The sequence below is a fragment of the Eretmochelys imbricata genome, chromosome 3, assembly GCF_965152235.1.
Source record: "Eretmochelys imbricata isolate rEreImb1 chromosome 3, rEreImb1.hap1, whole genome shotgun sequence".
In the NCBI taxonomy this organism is placed as follows: Eukaryota; Metazoa; Chordata; order Testudines; family Cheloniidae; genus Eretmochelys; species Eretmochelys imbricata.
In genome coordinates, this window is record NC_135574.1 from 139,782,480 (window position 1) to 139,797,291 (window position 14,812).

Below are 14,812 nucleotides of genomic sequence, written 5' to 3' on the forward strand. Positions count from 1 at the left end.
CCAAGCATTTACAAGCCCTTAATGAAATGTAAAACTACCACACTATTTCAGATGGGCTAGAAGTATATTCTGTTGTACCAGGTGTTCCCCAAGGATTGCTAGCAGAGAGATGGTTTTGTAACATGGATAAATAATGTGGAAACAATAAGGACTAAAATCCTTATATTTGTGCCAAATACAGATGAACTTAAATCTTCAGCATCAACAGGCTAGAATATTAACCCATTACGCTATTTACAACAATGCACCATGAAAGCATTACTTTAGAAAGAAGCTTAATAAAAATGTTTAAAACCACGGAACCAATTTCCCCTCCATATCATTTACTATGCTAGAAAAACAATTTTAAGGTGATTATTCCAAGGGCAATGTTTGTATCAAGTTTGATTGTCTGACAAACAAATATAATCGTCCCAAATATTTTGTGTACTAAAATGGATGTATATTTGTTAAATTAAGTTGTATCCACCTCCCTGAAAGATATTAGCTCACCAGCACTTGGTGTACGCACAGAACATTGGTTTTGAAACTAACTAGGAAACCTCATAAACGCTAACAAATGGCATGTGTGTCCACTGCTGCAAGAGAACACACATACATTTAGCCATACACTTGCCTCCCAAAGTGCAGAATGGGGGACATCCTTCACTGAGCGAAACCACATGGTAAATTTAGGAGAACATTGGCACTGGTGAGTAAATCACCTTTTCTGGAGTTAAGTAGCATTTGCAAAGAAACAGAGGGAAGAGGCCATTTTTAATTTCCAGCTTCTGATTGGAAAGAGTTAGCATAACCAGATGGTTAGTGCTGGTTATCAGAATGTCATTCAACTATCACTTTCTGTACTGCAGTTCCCATTGTTCTGGGCTATATGGCAATATACATTTTTCCCAGACCGCTGTTTTTGTATTACTACTAACATCAACTGTTAAAGAAGAAATCAAAATGCTAAACAAGTATTTTTAGCTACAATATTACAAATATATGTAGGTGAGTAATGTATTGCTATAATTCACAAACATAACATCTTTAGAAAGCAGGACACTGTTGATTTTGTTTTTACTATCATATATGTGACTTGTTATATTAAATGAGTTGTGTAATAAAAAGCTGAGATAAGTTATTTGATAGATATTTAGAGGTTGGAGACTATGCTGTTCTTAATACATTAATGTCTTACAGAAAACAAAAATCAAACTGAGAACCAAAAAAGTCTCTCTCATGGCTATGGTATAAACTAAGTAAAGGTGAAAAGCTCAATATATAGTATTCCATTATTAATTTCTTCCAAGCAATTCACTATGCCACAATTATTTATTAAAAGGAAATGTAGATTCTGCAGAAAATAAAGTGTTATGAAAAAAATATTTAACATTTTTGTTTGCAGTGGTGTTGTGGATATTTTGATGTTTCTTTAAAGCTGGTAAATTTACATTTTTGGACACTTGGGATTTTCTATTTACTTGTGCAGTATACTTTGAGCACACACACATACCTGATATAGACTTACAAAATTGCGCGTTTCACAGTCTGGTAATCTTAGATTGTGAAGTCATCGTGTAATGGTTGAAGTGATTTGATACATACGGTTATTATTATGCCTTTAAACTTGAGTGTATTCTAGTTTTGTATCATTAACAATTACTATCTGTCACACCAGATAACTAAGCATTACCTTCGCCAGTTGCCCAAAACACCTACATACAACAAGATTTAGACAAGTTGCTGATTACCTTCATGTTCCAATTTAAAATCTCCAACGGACGTTCATATTTCCTCTGACCCAAAAGAGATAAGCATGTAAGGATTCCAGGCCAGAGTTAATCATGAAAAGGCTTTATTTTTATTATTTAAATATGTGACCAAGAATTAACCTTCAACAGATTCTTCAGAGGTAGAGATACTTAAACTAAGGATTCAGGATTCTCCAAAGACTTCTGTATTAGACAATTCAATGATATTTCCTGAATGTAATTAAGAGTGTGGAATTTCTCTTGCTTCCTATCAAATTAAATAGATCTTTAAATTAAGAGCTTGCTTTAAAGTCAATCTGTTCTGCTTTCAGGTCCAGATTACTCATCATGTTTACCTCACAACTGTTTCCACAATCTTGCACAAAATGTTAGCATTAAACCCAGATTCACAAAAATAAACCGTCACTTATAAATCTGTTACTAATGTTTCTTCTAGACTAACAGAAGAAATTTCACAATACATACTGTCACAGTATGGTGTTAAGTAATACCCCAATTTACTACATTGATTCCAGGTCTCAAGATTGGAAAAACAAAAAACGGCTAAGGTACGAAGAAATAGGGAGGAACAATCAAGGGAAGGCACAATATTTTTATTAAATCAAACATACTCAGTATGACATCACCAGTAAAGATTCCACAGTTAAGGAGAGTCTAGCTTCCCACCCCCCAATTCTAAGTTCTGTTTTCTATCCACTGTAACTTTTGATTGGAATAACTAATTTATTAGAAATTGGTATGCTTAATATCAGGTATGAAGAATTTCTGACAAATTTGGAAAGTGTCGGATTAAAGATTGTATATGTTACTTACAATAAAATGGATTTTTAAATAAAAAACACTTTTAAAGAAAAGGTTCCCAGTGTCTTGGAATATTTTAGCACATATCTTCTCTGCATTGGTAGGACTAACATCTATCTTAATCACTGCCACTAGAACTGTAAGGTCTGGAATCTTTTCACCATTTTATGGTTGCCAATGTCTTATCCATCTCTCTCACTTCTTAATAGGCATATTGTTTTTTTGTTGTTTTTTTTTGCTGCTGCTGGTTTTAAGGAATCACATGCTGCATGGATTCCAGACTGGGATTTTCCCTCTGGTATTACTTGTGGTCTTCAGTTCAAACTTGCAGCCTATCACCTTCCTCTTCTCTATGGGATTTTATTGATAGCATTCATTTTTAAACAGAGGAACAAATTAGCATCAGGGCCCAATTTTGTTACATGTTGTACAAACATAAAGGAAGACAGTGTCTGCTCAAAAGAATTTATTATTTAGAACAGTGGTTCTCAACCTATTTACCATTGTGGGCCGCATATGCGGCTCTCTGTGTGTTATATGGGCACATCCACACAATCTATATACTACTTGTATGGACCTGAGGATGTTGCTGGGGCGCAGATGTGTGCTGATTGGGATGCTGGTTGAGAACCACGGATCTACATGGTCTTGAAAAGTAAAAAAAAAAAAAAAAAAATCCAGTTCAATATAGATTAGTTCTAGAAATGTGGCTGTTTTGAGGTGGTGAGGTGATGTCGGGGACTATGCCATTTGAAATGGACTTTTATAGTAATTTCAGAACTTCATCCGGACTTTAAATATATAGTAATTAAAATAGAACACAGAGCTTGAGAAGATTCATGGACACCTAGTAGTCATATGCAGACATGGAAATAAGGGTAGGAAGCTTCAGTGATAACATGATGAGAAGTCCAACCCCTACTCAAACTACCAGCTGCTGGAAAAGGAGGCTCCATCTTTTGGATCTTCTTTTAACAAGTGTCTGAAATGTAAAGCTCTACCCCCTCAGCAGCTGGAAAGGAGAAAGAAACAGTTACTTACTGTAACTGTGGTTCTTCGAGATGTGATGCAGCTGTGAGCCCAGCAAACTTGAGTGGGAGAAATTTGCCTCCCAGTACCCATAGAGGGGTGGCGCTTGTGACTTGTGGCCATAGCCCCTCCATTGGCTACATGAGGTGGCACCGCCCCTACCCTCCCTCAGTTCCTTTGCACTGAACACAAGATTTCAATGCAGAGGGGACACAGGGCGGGTTGTGGAATACACGTCAGCATCACATCTCAAAGAACCACAGTTACTGTAAGCAATCATTTCTTCTTTGAGTTGTTACAGATGTGTTTTTCACTTAGGTGACTCACAAGCCGTACCCACCCCACAGGAGGCAAGGCTCTGAGTCTACCTAAACAAGGACCGCAGAACCGCTCAACCAAAGCCTACATCCACCCTGGAAGATGAAGTTAGAGTGTAATGGTTCATGAATGTACAACCACATGAATTGACAACCACACAGCAGTCCTTCAAAATGTCCAATACGGAAAAGAATACAATGAGAAATGCTATGGATGTTGCTTATGCCCTTGTAAAGTGAGCTCGCATCCAGCGAGGGGGAATAGCTGAGGCTATTTCATATGCTGTTTTGATGCAGGATATTATCCATTTGGAGATCATCTGCAAAGAGACAGGTTGACCATTCATGTGGCCTGCATACAATACAAACAATGAGGGCAAAACATGAAACTGTTTAGTTCTGTCCAGATAAAAGGCCAGATATCTAAGGTATCAGAGTAACAGCCGTGTTAGTCTGTATTCGCAAAAAAAGAAAAGGAGTACTTGTGGCACCTTAGAGACTAACCAATTTATTTGAGCATAAGCTTTCGTGAGCTACAGCTCACTTCATCGGATGCATACTGTGAAAAGTGTAGAAGATCTTTTTATACACACAAACCATGAAAAAATACCTCCCCCCACCCCACTCTCCTGTTGGTAATAACTTATCTAAAGTGATCACTCTCCTTACAATGTGTATGATAATCAAGGTGGGCCATTTCCAGCTCAAATCCAGGTTTTCTTCCCCCCAACCCCCAGACGTTCTGGTTAAACCCTGGATTTGTTCTGGAAATGGCCCAACTTGATTATCATGCACATTGTAAGGAGAGTGATCACTTTAGATAAGCTATTACCAGCAGGAGAGTGGGGTGGGGGGAGGTATTTTTTCATGCTTTGTGTGTATAAAAAGATCTTCTACACTTTCCACAGTATGCATCTGATGAAGTTAGCTGTAGCTCACAAAAGCTTATGCTCAAATAAATTGGTTAGTCTCTAAGGTGCCACAAGTACTCCTTTTCTTAATATAAATAGTGTATTTGTGTGCACCATTTGTGTGGTGGCTCTCTATATCTAAGGTATGGAGACAATGCTCCTCTGGAGATGAATGCAGTTTAGGAAAAAACAAATATAGCTCCTGGTTCAAATGAAACAGATAACTTTAGACTCATATTTTGGATGTGATCATAAAGTCACCTTGTTTTTGGAGAACTGTTTATAAGGAAGCTCTGCCCTTAAAGCCTGCAGCTCACACACACTCCTTTGCATAGGTTATTGCTATCAGGAAAGCAGTTTTCTGACACTACAGTGGAAAGGGGCAAGATGCTAGCAGCGCAAGTGGAGGACCCATCAGAGCTGCCAGGACTGTGCTTAAGTTCCACTGGGGAAACGGCTGTTGGACCAGGGGATGTAGACAAAGTCCTTTTAAGAACCTTGTTACCATGGCATCAGAGAAGACTAATCTTCCCTGAACAGAGGGATGAAATGATAATATCACTGCCAGATGCATTTCCAGTGAACTAAGTGCAAGCACCAACATGTGAAGATGTAGCAGGTACTCCAAGATGTCCTGGATAGAAGCCAGTGTTGGTTGAATTCCACTGGCTAATGACCACACTGAAAACTGCTTTCATTTAGCTGAGTAGGCTGTTCTGTTACAGGACTTTCTACTGTTGAGCAGGACTTGCTGGACAGTCGCCAAACACTGCTCTTCCTCTTCATTCAGCCATGAAGCAGCCATGCTATGAGATGCTGGGAGCTGAGAATGGGATGCAAAGTGCCGCTGTGATTGTGACTAAGCGCCTCAGGATGTAAATGAAACAATAAGGGAGGCTGAACAGACAGAGTGAGAAGGTTGGAGAACCAGCACTGTCTCGGCCACGCCAGGGCAACAAGAATAAGGTTGGCCTGATCTGCCGTAAGATTGAGGATGACCTGAGGGATGATCAGAATTGGGGAAAAGGCATACAGGAGAGTTGACTGCCAACTGCGATGGAAAGCGGCTGACAGGGGGCCTGGACTGAGCTCCCCTTGAGTGCAGAACAGATGACATTTCCTGTTGTCTTCTGTAGTGAACAGGTTGATCGTCAGGATGTCTGAAGCTGTGAAGATGACCTGGAGAACACTTATTTTCAGGGACCATTTGTGACTTAGGGAAAAATACCTGCTGAGATGGTTCACAAGAAGATTCTGATCCCAGGCAAGTGAATGGCTATCAGAGTAATGTTCTACTCAATGTAGAACTATCACTGATTGCCTCCAAGCAGAGCAACCTTGTTTGTGTTTCCCCTTGTTTATTCACATAATACATTGTGGTGGTATTGTCATGTACCAGATATATTTGTTGAGGCCACAAAGGTCAAGGATGGGTCTTTCCCAAATCCAAGGGGGGGGGGTACCCAGGAAGTACTGGGAGTAGAAGCCATGTCCCCAGTGTTCTGGTAGAACCTCTTCCCCCATTCCCAAAACCAACAGAGTGCGGACCTGCTCAAGGAGCATTATCTTGTGAGAGGGGTACCTAAAGAGGGATGTGGAGAGGAACTGGATGGCATAACCCAATCTGATGGCGCTTAAGACCCAGCTGTTGGTAGTCATCAAGCTCAAAGCATTGTGAAAGTGGGCCAACTTGTCCCCAAAGGTGGGGAGATGCAGAGGGAGAAGCAACAACTGGACTGAGGAATCAAAATGGGCACTTGGAAAGATACAGGAGAGGGCATGTGAACTGCTCGAACCCCAAGCCCAACTGCTTTCTCCTGTGGGATCCATCCCTCTGTCTTGGAGGAGGAAATGGCTAGCCAAACATGCACTGCAGATGGTACTGCTGCTGGCTGCTGGAGTGGTGCCTCTTCACTGCTGGCATGTACACCCCCAAGGACCGCAGGGTAGAAAGAGTCCTTGAAGGAATGTGACATCTTGTCAGTTTTGTCTGAGAACAGTGTTTGGCCACTGAAGGGCAAATCTCCAGTGGCTTGCTGGACATTGGGGACAACACCCTAATTCTGCAGCCAGGAAGCCCACCTCATGGTGACCGCAGAGGCTAGCTTCCTGGTCGATCTGTCCATGATGCAGAGCATGGCTTGCAAAGATGTCTTAGCTACTATGCACGAGGCCTTGGGCTGCTGGTCTGTGAACTTTGACATAGCTATCCAGTTAACAAAGCCATATTTGGGCAACAAGCCTTGCTGGTTAGCAGTACACATCTGCAAGGTAGATCTTCCTGCCCCTAATTGTTTAGGAGTCCCTATCTTTGGAGGTGGACTTAAATCTGCCCTGCCAGGCTCTGTCGTTCATTGCAGTTACAACTAGGGAATTGGGGCCAGATGGGAGTAAAACCACTCAAATTGCTGTGGGGGATGAAATAGCGCTTTTCCACGTATTCAGCCACAGATGGTACCAAAGCTGACATGCTCCAGATATGCTTAGTCAGTTCAAGGAGCACATTATGGATAGGGAGGGCAATCTTCCCAGGAGCAGTAAAAATGTTCACCAATTCATGGATGTTTTCCTGCAATATCTCTGTTTGGATACCGAGGGAAGTAGCACTTTGCAAAAGGTCTTAGTACTTCTTATAATTCTCCACTAGGGGTGGATAAGCCAGGCAGCACAGCATCATCCAGAGACAAAGACAAGGCTCTTAACTGAGCCAGAGCTGGATTCTGCTCCAGGGCTGACAGACCCAGATGGGATGACTCTGGAGGCTCCACAGGGAGAAAGACCGCCAGTGACTGGGTCTGCAGCAGATTCACGGATACCACTGCAGAACTGGCTGGCAATCTCGCCTTTGAGCGAGACAAAACAGCAGACCTCTGCAACCAAGGAGCATCCCATGGATTCGATTCATTGGAGGCCACTGACATGGATAAGGCATTGGAGGCCAGTAGGTGCTGGGCCAGGGACCTCCGTCCTGACCACGAGATGCTCGCCAGTCATAGATTCATAGATACTAAGGTCAGAAGGGACTATTATGATCATCAAGTCTGACCTCCTGCACAACGCAGGCCACAGAATTTCACCCACCCACGCCTGCGAAAAACCTCTCACCTATGTCTGAGCTATTGAAGTCCTCAAATTGTGGTTTAAAGACTTCAAGGAGCAGAGAATCCTCCAGCAAGTGACCCGTGCCCCATGCTACAGAGGAAGGCGAAAAACCTCCAGGGCCTCTTCCAATCTGCCCTGGAGGAAAATTCCTTCCTGACCCCAAATATGGCGATCAGCTAAACCCTGAGCATATGGGCAAGATTCACCAGCCAGATACTACAGAAAATTCTTTCCTGGGTAACTCAGATCTCACCCCATCTAATATCCCATCACAGGCCATTGGGCCTATTTACCATGAATATTTAATTACCAAAACCATGTTATCCCATCATACCATCTCCTCCATAAACTTATCGAGTTTAATCTTAAAGCCAGATAGATCTTTTGCCCCCACTGCTTCCTTTGGAAGGCTATTCCACAACTTCACTCCTCTGATGGTTAGAAACCTTCGTCTAATTTTAAGTCTAAACTTCCCCATGGCCAGTTTATATCCATTTGTTCTTGTGTCCACATTGGTACTGAGCTTAAATAATTCCTCTCCCTCTACGGTATTTATCCCTCTGATATATTTATAGAGAGCAATCATATCTCCCCTCAACCTGCTTTTTGTTAGGCTAAACAAGCCAAGCTCCTTGAGTCTCCTTTCATAAGACAAGTTTTCCATTCCTCGGATCATCCTAGTAGCCCTTCTCTGTACCTGTTCCAGTTTGAATTCATCCTTCTTAAACATGGGAGACCAGAACTGCACACAGTATTCCAGATGAGGTCTCATCAGTGCCTTGTATAACGGTACTAAACCCTCCTTATCCCTACTGGAAATACCTCTCCTGATGCATCCCAAGACCGCATTCGCTTTTTTCACAGCCATATCACATAGGATGACTATGAGCTGCCAATGATCAACCACTACTCCAAGGTCCTTCTCCTCCTCCGTTACTTCTAACTGATGCGTCCCCAGCTTATAACTAAAATTCTTGTTATTAATCCTTAAATGCATGACCTTACACTTCTCACTATTAAATTTCATCCTATTACTATTACTCCAGTTTACAAGGTCATCCAGATCCTCGTGTATGATATCCCTGTCCTTCTCTAAATTGGCAATACCTCCCAGCTTTGTATCGTCCGCAAACTTTATTAGCACACTCCCACTTTTTGTGCCGAGGTCAGTAGTAAAAAGATTAAATAAGATTGGTCCCAAAACCGATCCTGGTAACCATAACTGTCCATGGACAGCCCTTGATGCTGGTTGGGCAATGGAGAGTGGGAAGATGATGACCCCGATTCAGACATACAGGAGCCTAGGGATCCTGAGGTAAGAGCAGAGCAAGACCAGAAGGAGTGAGTATGCAGTCTGACTCATTCGTTGCCCAGAACGAGGATGGAGGAGGCACTGCCGATGGATCCTGTACTCTCAGTACAGAGCATGCTGGTGCAGGAAGCAGCGTAGGTCCCAAAGGGAACAGTAGTACTGGAGTATCTCATAGTACTGACGTCAAGGGCTGTGAAAGCCACCATGAAAAAAATTTGTGGTGCCGAATGCGGCAGTGCCGAGGAGATTCCTGGTACCAAGTTCCCCCATTCTGATTCCAGAACAAGCCCTACTTCCACAATTTGTGGAAGGAGAACATTTGAGTGCAGTGCAAACAGACCCGAGGGTTCGCTGGCTCATTCAATTGAAGGGGCTGTAGTTAACACAACCCTGGCAAAGTCCTGGACCAAAAGAGAGGTCAGGACCAAAAGGCAGAGGAGGTCTATACCTGCTTAATATGCTGCTGATGTGGAAACATTTGGTACCCCAGCATCTCCCTCGTCAGTACTAGACTTAACATATGACCAAAAGACAGAACTGATGCCAACAGTACAGGAGAGTCAATGGTACAGGGTTTCTAACCTCCCTACTAGATACTGGGGCTCCTCTCTTTCTTCAGGGATGCATATGCTCTGGAATGTGAAGCGGCAGCGCTCTCAGCGCCCAAGGGCGATATCTGACCCGATGAGGGTGTTTTACTGAACCCACTACCTGGCCTTTTTGAGCAGATGCTGCTTCAGAAGAAGATCCTGAGCCACTTGAATCCATTTCTTAAATGATCTGCATATCATGCAATGCTCCTTGATGTGGGCTTTACTGAGACACAGCAAGCACCACATGTGGGGATCACTGTTGGGGCTCGCTTCCCCACACACAGGACAATGTTTAAATCCCAGTGAGGGAATTCCCAAGGGAAACAAACTACTCTAACACTAAGGGTACTACTACCTATATACCACAAGAGAAAAAACTAACCAGGTGAGAGGTTGTGAGGCTGAGATCACACACAGCTCCGACTCCACCTGCAGGCAATAAGAAGGAACAGAGAAAGGGTTGGGATGGCACCGCCTCATGAAGCCAGGGGAAGGGCTATGGCCACAAGGCATGAACGCCACCTCTCTACGGGTACTGCTAGGTAAATTTCTCTGGCTCCAGTGAGCTGGGAGCACACACACACTGAAGTGGAATACACAGCTGCATCTTCTCAAAAAACAGCTTGCTTTGTCTTCTTCACCTTCCAGAGGCAAACAAACAGTCTTGGAATTCAGTACTGTAATGGTTTGCAATGGCAGCAAGTCTGCCACACACAACAATATAGGAGTCATAATTTCCCAACAGTGAGCACAAATACATTTTGTGACATAACGTTGTTTGCATTCTGGTGGTCCCCAGCTGGCATTACACTCCTATTTCTTCTCCCCACCCTGTTCTTCATGGGCGGAGGGTGAACCCTCTCTTCAGGGAGGCTAGCCCACTGGCTCCACCCCCCACCCGAGCACCCCCTGGGCCTAACTGAGTCCTGAGTATTCCCCCCATCCCCTGTGGCCAGAGGAGCCCTGAGATGCCAGCTGGCCGAGACCCCCCGAGCGCCAGCCCCAGCACTGAGCTGCCAGCAGGCCCAAGCCTCAGGTCACTGGCTGGAGCTGAGCCCCCACCAGCTTCAGGGGAGAGGGGGAGCAAGGGCATGGCCTTGGGAAGGAGCACGGGCAGGGACACGGTCTGGGTTTCAGGAGGCTTAGCCTCCCCAGCCTATGATACCTTCTGCCTATGTTGTTCATTGAGAATGTGTGGAAGCAGGAACCAGCAACAACAGTTCTATGTCCTCCAACTTTCTGCTCTCCTTGTACCACTTGAGGAGTACAAAGAGAGCAGAACAGAACATAGAATCTGCCCCAAAGTACTAACTGCAGCCTCTGGATCCTTTCAAAATAACATGTGGCTCTCAGGTTGAAAAGGTAGGACTTTGTTGGAAAATGGGAATTAAATTATCTTGTTTTATATACCTTTGTATGATATTCAGAAAAAAGGTCTATCCAATTTTTCTAGAAATTATCCAGTATTCTAAATGAATCTGAATTGGAAAGGAAGTGTTCAGGATGTAAAACCCCCAATTCCAACAACATTTGCCCACAGAAAAGTGGTAAAAATTGGTACAAAATAAGAATGTGCACACACAAAGAAAAAAAAAAGTTATTTTTGGCTGGAATAATGGATCTCAAATATGAGCATCAAAATTATCTCATATGGACAATATTGTCAACAATTCAGAATTTTTCACCTTCTGGGTGATTCTACGACCTGGAAACAATGGGCTTTCTCACAATGCTGATTTATAAAAATAAAAAAATATATATTTTTAAAACATGCAGTATTTACACAGGAGTAAAGTTACATACTGTAGTATTCAAGATTAGATTTATCTCAAATACAAAGTTATAAACACTAGTGCTTTTGTATACCTTACATAAAAATCCACTTTAGGGCAAGTCTGCATCCACAGACTTGAATAAAACATCTGTTAAAAGAACAGTGATTAGGCACAGATCTAAAATTTAATCCTCTACTTTATTCCTTTCCCCCCCTTTTATAAAGTATTTTTAGCAAGGCTTCTATAATATCTATGATCAGTTAACAGAGAAGATAAAGAAATTGGCATTTAATAGTGGTTTTTATCGTGTTTTGCCCACATTCTTTGCATTTAGAGAATAATGGAAGGACTTGCACAAAGAACTATATATGCACAACAAAAAGTCATTATTATTTTTTACCCATGGGCTATTACAGTCATGCAAGAATGCAAGCCATGTAAGTATACTAAACAGAACTTGCTTCAAACCATGAGTGCCCTGGCTTCTGCTTGCTTGCACTACAAAGTAAATACATGGAAGATGAAATTTGTATAATAGTGGAATGTATTGTAAAATTAAATTAAAAGTTCAAACTAATTAAAAGTTCAAAATTACTTTTAGGAGGCATGAAAGTTTTGGCAGATAGAACATGCAATGCTATAGGGCTGTGAAGCCCCAACTCCCATACCTCCAAGCATTAAAACCTAACCTCACACCATTTACCCGACAGAAAACTGCTAAATTACAAAAGTGTGTATCAGATCTGTAACATGGTGTGAGATACAAGAATAAACACACCATGTGCAAGTGATAGCAGAAGCCAGGGACGATGAAATACTGTCTTGGTAGCACAACCTATTCTAGCAATAACCAACAACCATCTCCCAACAGTTTTAAATACTCCATTTGAGCAGTTGGAGACAAAACATTATATTTCAGACACAAAATTCAATTCACTCATTATGGTGGTTCAGAATACAGAAAGCCAAATATTTTACATATCAGATTGGAAAGAGACAGACAATGGTAAACTCTTATTAATGCTTTACTTTCATTGTATACTACCACAAATTATTATGAGGATTTTTGAAGACAGTGGACACTACACTGGGATTCCTGAAGGCATGGGATAGAAAAAATAGCAATTACAAGAAATTTTGCAACTTAAGTTATATAACTCTTGAGAATGAACATATCCACTGAGATTTGGGATGGTAGCAATAAGCTAACACAATTCCACAATCTACTGAAACAAACAAGGGGTGTGTGATAGAGGTCCACTGGTGATTCACTTTGTGTCAGCAACTCCTGCCAGGCCTGATGTTCTCGCTACACCTGATATACTGTTGTCATGATACATAACATACACAATAAGTGGCATGTCAGATATCATTGGAATACTAAACTCACTGATCATTAATATTTCTTGAATGATATATGTACAGGATGTGTACAAAGAGTTATGGAAACCTGCTAGAATTATATTATTGGAATGTGTTTGACAAGGAATGCCTAAGTCCAGTGAAACTCTGTGACGGAGGACATGTAGAAAAAAAATGAAAAGCCAGAAGGAAAGAAAGCTTCAAAGGACAGGGTATATGTGCTCATCTGTGCTAACACTGATGGGAGTGACAAATGCCTGCTGTTCATGATCGGGAAGTCAAAATGATCCAAATGCTTTCCAAAGGTTTTCAGTAAACTTCCCCACAGTTATGTCAGTTCAACAAATGCCGTCAACTCCCCTTACTCTTCTCGATCCGGTGGAGTACAGAAGTCTACAGGAAAGCGATCTGTGGTCGATTTAACGGGTCTTCTCGACCGCCGATGCATCTTTTGCCCTGTGTCAATCCCCCGGTAAGTGTAGATAAGCCCTAAGTGGCTATTATCTCCTGTCCCTATGGACCATCCTCCACTTCTATGACTTTCTCTGTTCAATTCTCTACTCCCAGCAGAAGTGACTTTAAATTCCACATTGATGAACAGGCTGACTCCACTGCCTCCCACTTTCTTAAATTTATTTGACTTTTCATCTCTGGTTGGACCCCCATATTCAACATCTATGTCACTGTTAATCTGATCTTCATGACGAACTGTTGTGTCTTCACTTTTGTTACTTCCAAGTTCCCCACTGTTCAAATCTCACCATTTCTTTTTCAACATTGCTCCTGCTTTCATGTTTTCCTTCCCCTATCCTTCCTCCCCATATGAGTTCTTGATGCTTACCTTCAATTGGAACTTCTCTTCTATTGATTTCTCCACTCTCTTCTGTTACTATAGTCTCTCTACCTCATTCCTGGCTCGTCCCTATTTCAACATCTGAAATTCTGGTCTTTCTCTGGAGGAAGTCCTATGAGTATTCAAATCTCAACTTTAAGTTTGTCTGACACTTCAGATCTGCTCAGTTTCCTAATGAATAATACTATTTCTCCTCTTTGATAAATTCCCTGGGCTTCAACTATGTGTTCTTTCAAACAATTCTAAAGATACTCTCTAATCATACAGTAAGCATAGAAAATACTGCATGAAAATAACCTGTTACAATACTGCACAATCCACCTTTTCAGAGTAATAATTACTTTTCTAAACATGGAGGACCACTTTAGAAAATAGGCTTGTAAATATCTTTAGTGTCCTATGGTAAGACTAAGAACTACAAGATATATTATTACAAAAAAGAGTTAAAATTAAGTAAGCAGCTTTCTAAATAAATGGCAATATTGAAACAGTTTTATAAAAGGTTTGAAAAAGGTAGAAGTATCTCATTTTAGATAATAAGCAGTGAATTTTTTTTCAAAAAAGCTGGCAAGATAGAGTTGGCTCTCTTTCCACTCTAAATCTCAATTTTCCTACATGCTAGACTGCACAAGATAGTGTGAAATATGTTAACTGTCTCCACAGCTCCTGAAGAAACAACAGCACATCCAGCTACTCTGACAGCATTGATTTTCAGCAAGAAAGGTCACACTCCCATGCTTTTGGGTTTCACACTTATCACTTTGGCTTAGCACATTGTTTTTTCAAAGTGATTCTTAAACTTGCTATGCAAGACAGTCCCAACAGCAATGTGCCAGTACACCTGAGAGCAGAACATACCACTGAATTAACACAAATCTGATCATGAATTCGAAGCAGAACTGTGTTAATCCATTTTCTGCAACAGATATAATTCATGTCACATGAGAAATACCAAAGAAGAAAACCTGACTGATATACAAGCACAAAAGCAGTAATAGTACAA

At 41.6% G+C, this 14,812-nt stretch overlaps 1 protein-coding gene across 1 annotated transcript in view; it reads right to left on the reverse strand.

Moving 5' to 3' along the window:
* The window catches only part of CEP170 (centrosomal protein 170), a 186,524-nt gene that overhangs the window by 129,089 nt on the left and 42,623 nt on the right, over positions 1–14,812 (reverse strand). The window lies entirely within an intron of this gene.